Raw genomic sequence first — 10,256 nt, forward strand, 5'->3', positions numbered from 1 at the left:
GAGCACATCTTGTGATAACTATTTTAAACAAAAAGAGGAGTCTGAAATGAATTCCAAAACAAAGGAGGAGTGAAATGAATGCTGAATTCTTTAATAAAAATAACTTGAATATCCTTGAGTGGTTCATGGTAATATGCTGAATTCTACTAGGAATTGAGTTTTAAGTACCTAAGGATAATTTGTCCCCTTCATTGTTGATGACAAAAAGGGAGAGTAGAATCAATATGGATATTGGATATATTGGAATGCAAAATTTATGGAGTGTATTGAGTAGATATATATATATGGAGTATATGGAGTAGAACCAATATGGATATTGGATATATTGGAATGCAAAATTTATGGAGTGTATTGAGTAGATATATATATATGGAGTATATGGAGTAGAACCTAAATATGGAATACAAAATTTACACTCATACTTAAAAATTGAATTAGAAAAAGATAAAATTGAAGAATATTGGCTTTAAGATAATTGCCCTTCTGGAAAAGAAAGGGGGAGTCAAAAAGAACTTAGCCTTCAATTGTCTTTAGCATCAATATTTCATTAATTTAAATTTTAACTTGATTCAAATTCAGTTGATATACTAAAATTGCTTAAGAGCTATTAAGATCAATCTTATGCATAAGGATAGAACTGAAAGTTGACTATTTTGAATTATGCACACTGTATCTAGCTCAAATCAAAACATTATACTTGTACATCTGATCAAATACTGTGTATATGTTTAAATTTCGAATTTTGCATATACTCAGTGTTTTGTCATCATCAAAAAGGGGGAGATTGTTGACCTCCTAATGGATTTTGATGAATACAAAACACTAGAGTATAATTTCATTTATCTTAACAATTTATTTGAGAATTTTAGGTGATTAATTAATAATATTGTTAAGAAATGTCTAGGCAAGTTTCCATAATTTTTAAGGATTTATTGAAGAATTTTTTAGTTGAAGAAAATAGATTAGGGACAGCCGAGACGTCTCCGGGTTGTCTCAGAGACGTCTCTGGCACAAACAGAAAGAACTGGCACGTCTGGAGACGTCCCCGGCACCTGGCGAGGCGTCTCGCAGGGTCGGAGTCGACTCTCTCAGAGGCGGAGTCGACTCTCTTAGAGGCGGCAGAAAGGCCGATTTCAAGGGATGCGCGCGAGTCGTCTCCACAGGACGCGGAGTCGTCCCTGCGAGTAAAAAGCAGACTTCTGGAGTCGTCCCCGAGGTAGTGGAGTCGACTCTCTCAGGGTATTCCAGAGGATGTCTTTTTCGATGATAAGGCAGTGGAGACGTCCCCTGAAAAAGCGGAGTCGACTCTCTCAGAGAATTCCAGAGGACTTGTTTTTCGAAGATAAAACAGCGGAGTCGTCCCTGAGGCAGCGGAGTCGTCCCCATGCAAAAAGTGCAAACATCCCGAGACGTCCCCGTAAAGTGCCGAGGCGACCCTCTCAGAAAAACAGAAAAACAAGCATTCAAACGGTTCATCATCAGAGTCATCCCCGTAAAGCGCCGAGTCGACCCCAAACAACGTCAAAAGAAAAATCTTACAGCCGAGACGTCTCGCGTTGAAGCGGAGACGTCTCCGGAGCGCCTGGGACGCGACTGACACCTTTTTGCAGGTTTGTTTGAATTTCAAATATTTCTTTCTTTGTGTCTAACGGCTATATTTGCTTTTTGGGCTATAAAAGGGAGCTCTTAAGTGCCTTCCAACAACTTCTCACCAACCTAACATAAGATCATTCAAGAGAGAAGAAAGAAAAAGAGGTTCAAGGGAGTTAGTGCATTCAAGTGAAGAAATCAAGTGCCTTCAAGCTGTCCAGCTGATTTCGTGCTCAACTACTCTCTCCCGCTCGGCATTCAAAGCTCACATTCAAGCCAACGCAATCCACATCGGAAGAACCACCACTTCCCATGCTTCCAACGGCTAAAAGGGTTCTTCTGGGTTTTATTATTTCTCACTGTTTTATTTGCTTCTTAAGAGCTTTTGAATCCTTGTAAAACTTTTCATTATTGTGCTTGTTCCAGTCAAGGGACTTGGAACAAGGGAAAGGCGTCCCAAGCCTAGGTGAAATTGGAGGTTGTAGGGTGCTACGATTTTAATCTTGCTCTTTTAAAAAGGAAAATTAAACGTAGGATACCCCAAGTATAGGGTGTAGCAAAGTAATATTCTCGGTGAGTCCGAGATCGAATCCACAGGGATTTGATAGTGAACAAAAAACTAAAGGCTAAATAATATTCGGATTGACAAAATATAACTAAGGCATCAGGATTCAGCCTAGCACTTCATCATGTTTTTCCTAAAATCATCTATTATCTCAGTTAAATAGATTTAGTTTTATGGGCAGCATTACAGTAATTCTATTTTAAACTACAGGGATTTCTAAGCATCTGTTATACCCGGGAAAAATAACAAATCAAAGAAAATATATAAGTTTGAAATAATTTCTATAAATTTCCTGCACCATAAATTAAATCAAAAACATTAAAATCCCATTGATGATTAAATGAAATACATGAAGAAAATACTAGGCTTTTCCCTAGCCTTAGCTAGAGGAGATTTAGCTACTCATATGAAATGGGAACATTTTATAAAAGGGGTTAGCATAGAATAAATAAAATAAACATAAACCCCTTTTTTTATCTTTCTTCTATCAAGGAAACAGAGCACTCTGTTTTCCTTGAATCTTCTCCCGTGGCCTCTCCTCCTTCGTCGCACGGCTAAGAGGAAAGATCGGAAGAGGGAGCTTTGCTGGTAGATCCTCCCGTGGCCTCTTCCTCCTTCCTCCCTCTCTCGCTCGAACTTGGATGGATCCGTCCGGCTAGCTGGTTTGTTTCGTCCGGCTGGGAATAATGCCGATAGATCCTCCTCCTCTTCTTCTCCCGTGTAGGAATGAATCCCCCCCCCTCCTCCTCTTCTTTCCGTCGGCTGCTGCTCCTCTTATAGCATGTTCTTGAGATGCGGGATGAAGTTGAATCGCTTGAGACTCTTCAGCTGGGAACGTTGCAGAAATTTGAGAATTGATGAGCCACGGGGTGGAATGATCCGTTTGGAAGATGAATGCTGGGACGTTGCAGACGTTTGGGAAGCTCCAGATGTTGACGTTGGGAAATTAAAAAGACTCGGCTTGGGACTCTTCTCCTCCGATGGCTGCTGGCCATTGGGCTCAAACCCAATGTTATTGGGTTTCTTGGATTACTTGCATTCAAACATAAAAAAAAAATATTAATTAATCAATTTTATCAATAATGATTAGCTATAATGCTAATTAAAATGGTATGAAAATTGTACTTTTTGTGCTCTCATCACACCCCCCAACTAGCTTATTGCTAGTCTCTAGCAATTTAGTGTGAAAATGATAAAATGAGAGTGCAAAAGTATTGTTCATTTTTATATATCAATATGCATGAATTAAAATAAATACTCACTTTCGTAGAGCATTACGATTGCACTTAGCACGTGCAACAAGCCGTTAAACCCCTAGGTTACCCTAGTGGACGAGTGTTGTTGTGAGGGTTTGCAGTGATGATACCCACAAACATCATTTTAAAAGATACTCTAAGACATAGCAACCCTTAAGGCAAATGTAAATGTCACGTTTCAGAATACCTATACCTCCACCACAATTGGGTACCCCTTGAGTTCTAGGTGCACTACTCAAATTCACAAGTGTTAACTACCATTTGTTAGCTCCCGACCTACTAAATTTTCCGAATATCACATGTTATTTATCCAGAATGGTTCGCATATAAAAAATGAAGCTATCAATCCCAACTAGACATCCCAGGTACACAGAGTTCTAAAACAATAGAGTCAAACCAGTCATCCACAAGTCACTTGGTTTTAATTTAACTAACCCACTCATGTTTAAAATATTTTTTTTTTTTTCGCACAGTGACTACAACAGTCCAACTCCATTAGGCTCTAGTAAGGTCCATGTAACGAGCTTTGGGTCAATGACTCTTGATCCAGTTAGCTCAAGGCATTAGGTGAAACACCCCTCGGACTTAATTACTCAAACCAGACTACGCCACGAGGCCAGACTAGTCACTTATTTCAGTCATTTTCACCTTTTTACGCGAACACTCGCTGCTTTGTAGGCAAGAGGCCGGTTACTCAGTGAAGACAAACTGTATTATTTCTCTCTTTTTTTTTTCTTTTTTTTTTATGTAACGTGACTGTATTGTGACTATAGGTCAACCAAGGTCAGAACATAAGGCACCCAGGTGATCTAGCCGGAAATTTCAAACTCTATCTTTATGTGAAAACCAAATCATGGACTTTAAGACAAGGACACTCGTACTTCTTTTGCGAATAAGGTCAACAAACAAATAGGTAACACAAGTGAACTCCTGAGGCCTTCCTATTGTCATTGAATACTTATGTGGGGATCTAGTAATAGGTCTCTAATAAGTCATAATATGCTCCTTGCCTTAATAGCTACACATGTTTATTTCTTTGAAAAATATAGTGGTAATTAAATGCAACAAAATATATGTTTGTTATTATTATTACTATTATTATATTTTTGTATTATTTTTATTTATATATATATATATATATATTTAAATAGAGAGTTTTTTTTTTGAAATATATGACAATTGGTGTGATATATAGAAAAATATAGTAATCTCTCCCCCAACTTAAATTCAACATTGTCCCCAATGTTTCAACATGAATGCATTAAATATGATAGTATGAAGGATAATAAGGCTGAAGGTTAGAATTTACCTGATAAAATGACTGCACACTGTTGTTGCTCACCAATTGTCATATGAAAGAAAGAAAAATTATATACAAACAAAGGATCTCTAGCAGATATAGAGATCAATCCTGATAAACAGGATCTCCCAGATTGGTCGATTCAACTTCTGGGGTAAAGTTGTCCAAAAATAACTTCAAACGTTGGCCATTTACTTTAAAAATATGCTCTTTGGATTCTCTATCTCATCGGTTCCATACGGATAAACAGTTTTAACTATAAATGGACCAGTCCACCTAGATCTCAATTTTTCTGGAAATAAATGAAGTCTTGAATTATACAATAGAACTTTCTGGGAAGGCTCAAATGTTTTTCTCATAATATTTCTATCATGAAAGACTTTCATTTTATTCTTATAAATTCGAGCATTCTCATATGCTTCATTCCTGATTTCCTCTAGTTCATTAAGTTGAAGTTTGCGTAGTGAACTAGCCTTATCTATATCAAAATTAAATCTCTTAATAGCCCAGTAGGCTCTATGCTCCAATTCCACAGGCAAGTGACACGGTTTACCAAAAATAAGACGGTACGGAGACATATCAATTGGACTTTTAAAAGCAGTACGATAAGCCCAAAGTGCATCAGTTAGACGCAAAGAGCAGTCTTTGCGATTTGGGTTAACCATTTTTTCCAAAATATTCTTAATTGATCGATTGGAGACTTCAACTTGTCCACTTGTTTGTGGATGATAAGGGGTGGCGACTTTATGGGTGATCCCATATTTTCGCATTAAAGCCTCAAAAGGCTTATTACAGAAGTGTGAACCCCCATCACTGATGATGGCTCGAGGCGTTCCAAATCTGGAAAGAATATTTTCTTTTAAAAATTTTAAAAACAGTTTTGTGGTCATTATGTTTGCAAGGAATTGCCTCAATCCATTTGGAGACATAATCTACAGCTACTAAGATGTACAAATTTCCGAATGAAGGAGGAAATGGACCCATAAAATCTATTCCCCAACAATCAAATATTTCGATAATTAAAATTGGGTTAAGAGGCATCATATTCCTACGAGTTATCCCACCTAACTTTTGACAACGCTCGCAAGCTTTGCAAAAGTTATGGGAATCTTTAAACAAGGTGGGCCAATAGAAACCGCACTGTAAAATTTTTGCAGCCGTTTTCTTAGCAGAGAAATGACCACCGCAAGCTTCAGAATGACAAAAGGAAATGACACTAATAAATTCGTCATTAGGTACACATCTCCTAATAATTTGATCTGGGCAGTATTTGAAAAGATAAGGATCATCCCAAAAAAAATTTTTATTTCAGTCAAAAATTTTCTTTTGTCTTGTTTATTCCAATGACTTGGTAGTTCACCTGTGACTAAAAAATTTGCAATGTCTGCAAACCAGGGTGAAGATGTGATCTCAAACAGTTGCTCATCAGGGAAAGTGTCTTTTATGGGTGAATTGTCTAAGGAATCTGAAAGAGTCAGACGGGACAAGTGATCAGCTACTACATTCTCTACCCCCTTTTTATCTCTTATTTCTAGAAAAAATTCTTGGAGCAGAAGGATCCACCTAAGCAAACGCGCCTTAGCATCCTTTTTTGAAAGAAGGTACTTAAGGGCAGCGTGGTCAGTGTAGATAATGATTTTGGATCCAATCAAGTAAGACCTAAATTTGTCTAGTGCAAATACTACGGCAAGTAGTTCCTTTTCTGTAGTGGTGTAATTCTTTTGTGCACTATTTAAAGTCTTACTTGCATAGTAAATAACATAAGGCTTTCTTTCTTTTCTTTGCCCTAGAACTACCCCAACTGCATATTCACTAGCATCACACATAATTTCAAAAGGAAGCGACCAGTCAGGTGGTTGCATGATGGGAGCAGAGCAAGCTTTTAAGTTTATCCAAAGCTTTTTTGACATTCTTCAGACACACAAATTGGGTTTCCTTTTGAAGGAGATTACATAAGGGTTTAGATATTGAGCTAAAATCTTTAATGAATCTCCTATAAAATCCTGCATGACCCAAAAAATGAGCGTATATCTTTGATAGTTTTTTGGGTTGGGTAAGTTAGCAATTAAGTCAATTTTAGCCTTGTCTACTTCAATTTCTTCAGATGAAATGACATGCCCGAGAACAATTCCCCTAGTTACCATGAAATGGCACTTTTCCCAGTTTAAGATTAGATTCTTCTCCTCACACCGAATTAAGACTAGCTTTAAATGGTCTATACAGTTTTCAAAAGAGGAGCCGAAAACAGAGAAATCATCCATGAAGACTTCCAAAAAACGCTCAACCATGTCAGAGAAAATACCGAGCATGCATCTTTGGAAGGTTGCAGGAGCATTACATAATCCAAAAGGCATTCTCTTGTAAGCAATGTGCCAAAAGGACATGTAAAAGTGGTCTTTTCCTGATCTTCAGGATCAATTGCAATTTGGTTGTAACCTGAATAGCCATCTAGAAAGCAATAATATTTATGACCTGCTAACCTTTCTAAAATTTGATCAATAAAAGGTAGAGAAAAATGATCCTTCCTAGTAACAGAATTAAGTTTCCTATAGTCAATGCATACACGCCAACTAGTGGGGACCCTAGTTGGAAGTAATTCATTGTTGGCATTTTTGACTACAGTAACACCAGATTTTTTCGGGACCACTTGGGTTGGACTTACCCATTTACTATCTGAAATTGGGTAGATCATACCCGCATCCAGAAGTTTCAGAACTTCTGCTCTAACCACATCCTTCATGTTTGGGTTTAATCGACATTGAGGTTGACGAGAAGGTTTGGCATCAGCTTCTAAGTGGATTCTATGAGTGCAAATTGAGGGACTAATTCCCTTGATATCAGCAATTGTCCACCCTATTGCTCCCTTATGTTCCTTGAGAATTTCTAACAATTTTAATTCCTGATTTTGTTCGAGTTGGGATGATATGATCACAGGAAAAGTCTCTTCTTGACCAAGGTATGCGTACTTGAGCTCAGATGGCAAAGGCTTTAGCTCAAGTTTAGGTGCTTGAACACTAGATGGTAGAGGACTATTGTTGCGTGTGGGCAATTCTTCAAAACGAGATTTCCACCTATCTGTATCCAACAAAGGAGCTGAATCTAATATAGCACTGATTTCTCTAAAGTTTTGATTGATATCTGTATTTCCGAAATGAGTTAGGCATGTTTCTAAAGGATCAGAAGAAAGAGATGGGACAAGAGCATCTTCTACAACGGAGTCGATCAGATTAACTCCATGAATTTCATCATTTTCGTTATCATTATCGGGTTGTTTACAAATGTTAAATATATTAAAATCTATAGTCATATTCCCGAATGACATTTTCATTATTCCATTTCGACAGTTAATTAAAGCATTGGAAGTAGCTAGAAATGGGCGGCCTAGAATGACAGGTATTGGAGTGGTACAATTCATGACAGGCTGGGTATCTAATACTATGAAGTCGACTGGAAAATAGAATTTATCAATTTGGACAAGTACATCCTCGACTACTCCTCTTGGTATCTTTATAGATCGATCGGCAAGTTGGAGAGTAACCTTGGTGGGTTTTAATTCACCAAGTCCTAACTGTTCATAAACTGAATAGGGCAGTAAGTTAACACTTGCACCTAAATCAAGAAGGGCTCGTTGTATCCTGAAGTTTCCTATGATGCAAGATATGGTAGGACAACCAGGATCTTTATACTTAGGTAGGGTGTTGTGTTTGAGAATAGCACTCACCTGTTCAGTTAGAAAAGCTTTCTTTTGTACATAAAGCTTTCGCTTTATGGTACAAATATCTTTTAAAAATTTGGCATAAGATGGGATCTGCTTAATGGCATCTAATAAAGGAATATTAATCTTTACTTGTTTAAAGATATCCAAAATTTCTTGGTCAGGTATTCCCTTTTTAGCTGCAAGCAAGCGCTGAGGAAATGGAGCAACTATTTTGTGATGGGGTATTGAATCATTTTGTTCATTATCATCTTCATCCTTCTTTTCAATAGATTTTTCAGGTTTGCCATCTTTTGTCGGAATTTCTTTGTTAATTATTTTTCCACTACGAAGGGTTGTGACAGACTTAACTTGCTCAAATTTAGGTTGGGATGAACTTGCTTCATGGACCTCATGTTGACCCTTTGGGTTAGATTGAGATTGGGCTGGAAATGTCCCTTTTTCCCTAACATTGAGTTGAGCCTCAATTCTACCTACAGAATTTTTAAGTTCTTGAAGTGACTGCATGGTATTCTGATTTATCTGGGTCTGCCCTTGCATGAAGGTTTGCAAAGTATCTTCAAGGGATTTCCTATGTGGTGGCACATAAGGAGTAGGAACAGAATTTCCATGAGATTCATTGGTAGTGGGTCCATGTCTCCAGCTAAAGTTAGGATGGTTTCGCCAATTAGGATTATATGTTTCTGGAAATGGTCTTTTATAAGTATTGGTGAAATTTGCTTGATCATGCAACACTTCTTGAAAAGCAGGGATTGTAGGACAATCCTTGGTCACATGTGCATTACTCTCGCAAATTCCACATATACTTTCAACAATAGTTTGTGCTTTTCCTATATTGGCTTTGCTTAATTCCATGGCTTCAACCTTCCTAGTCAGATTAGCAATTTTTACATTGACATCATTATCATCTTTAATAAGATATATTCCTCCTTTTTGCATTAGGTGCCATTTTAGATTTTTCATTTTTATCTGTTGTATCCCAAGCTTGTGCATTTTCTGCTAAAAGATCAAAATAATCCCAGGCTTCATTTGGTTCCTTACTCATGAATTCACCATTACACATCATTTCTACAAATTGTCTCATATTTGAGGACAAACCATCATAAAAGAAACTAATGACCCTCCAAATTTCATATCCATGATGTGGGCAAGCAAGCAGAAGGTCCTTAAATCTTTCCCAACACTGAAAAATGTTTCTCCATCTTTTTGTGCGAAGTTCATGATATTTCTTCTAAGTGTGTTTGTTTATGTGTTGGAAAGAATTTCTTTAAAAATTCTCTTGTCATTTCTTGCCAGGTGGCTATGGTCCTAGGTCTTAAAGAATGTAACCATGACTTAGCTTTTTCCTTTAAAGAAAAAGGAAATAACTTAAGCTTCACTACCTCTTCATTGATATTATTAAATTGAAGTGTTGAACACACTTCATCAAATTCTTTTAGGTGCAAGTAGGGACTTTCGGAGTCAAGTCCATGAAACTTTGGGAGTAATTGGATTATTCCTGGTTTCATGTCAAAAGCTCCCACAGCAGTAGGAATGACCATACAGGATGGGGTACTGATCCTAGTGGGTTGTAGATAATCACGAAGCGTTCTAATAGGTAAGTCTTCTTGAAATTCATTGTCTCCCTGATTACTACCATTATCTTCCATTTGATTATTTGAAACTTTTATCCCTAGATTCAACTCGGACTAATCTTTTCGTTTTATCCCTTTGCCCACAACCGCATATACTGACAATTAACCAGCCAACTCTTTTTTTTAATTATTATTATTATTATTATTTATTTATTTTGTATATATATATATATATTTTAGAGTTTTGGATGAGTAT

At 37.2% G+C, this 10,256-nt stretch overlaps 1 non-coding gene across 1 annotated transcript; it reads left to right on the plus strand.

Moving 5' to 3' along the window:
- The first annotated feature begins 9,559 nt into the window (after positions 1-9,559).
- Positions 9,560-9,665, plus strand: LOC120107542. The gene has a single exon (XR_005509285.1). It is a non-coding gene; the product is annotated as a small nucleolar RNA R71 (small nucleolar RNA).
- Positions 9,666-10,256: the final 591 nt, after the last annotated feature.

The sequence above is a fragment of the Phoenix dactylifera genome, unplaced genomic scaffold (genome assembly GCF_009389715.1).
Source record: "Phoenix dactylifera cultivar Barhee BC4 unplaced genomic scaffold, palm_55x_up_171113_PBpolish2nd_filt_p 000894F, whole genome shotgun sequence".
Lineage (NCBI taxonomy): Eukaryota > Viridiplantae > Streptophyta > Magnoliopsida > Arecales > Arecaceae > Phoenix > Phoenix dactylifera.